The following is a 709-nucleotide window of genomic DNA, read 5'->3' as shown; positions in this document are numbered from 1 at the left end:
GTTTTAGGAAGAAATGGTCTCAGGTTAGTATGGCTTCAATACTCTACTCACAATAAAAGGGCTTGAGACCTGTGCAATACGGGGAGGATAGTGGTAGCATTTAGGAAGATAGGAAATAATGGTTTGGGTAGGGGGATATATGCTGAGAGTCCTCCCCTCACCACCCTAATTCCTGTTGCTAGCACGACACCCCAGACACTTTTTGTCACATGGATCTGATCCAGAGTCTTTGTAACCCTTATCATCCAACATTTTCTTTTTCACTTGCTTACTCTGTCTCTCCAGAGAGAGTAACCTACATGTAAGTGAAAGTGTTAGTCACTCAGTCGTATCTGACTCTTTGCAACCCATGGACTACATAGCCCGCCAAGCTCCTCTGTCCATGGGTTTCTCCAGGCAAGAATATTGGAGTGGGTTGCCATTGCCTTCTCCAGGGGATCTTCCCAACCCAGGGATCAAACCTGGGTCTCCTACATTGCAGGCAGATTCTTTGCCATCTAAGCCAATAGGAAATATGTATGAGGGCAGGGGTATCAGTCTGATTCAGATGGATCTCCAGTGCTCAGCACAGTGCCTGGAATACCATCAATGTCAATAAAATATGTTGAATTAATGAATAAGAGCATTCTGTCGTATTCATTGTTTGTTCTCTGTCTCTATTCATTGTACGTCTATTCCTTCATTTTCCTGAGGTTTATACGTAAGCACA

Source organism: Capricornis sumatraensis, chromosome 2 (genome assembly GCF_032405125.1).
Source record: "Capricornis sumatraensis isolate serow.1 chromosome 2, serow.2, whole genome shotgun sequence".
NCBI lineage: Eukaryota > Metazoa > Chordata > Mammalia > Artiodactyla > Bovidae > Capricornis > Capricornis sumatraensis.
This window is presented reverse-complemented; position numbering follows the sequence as displayed.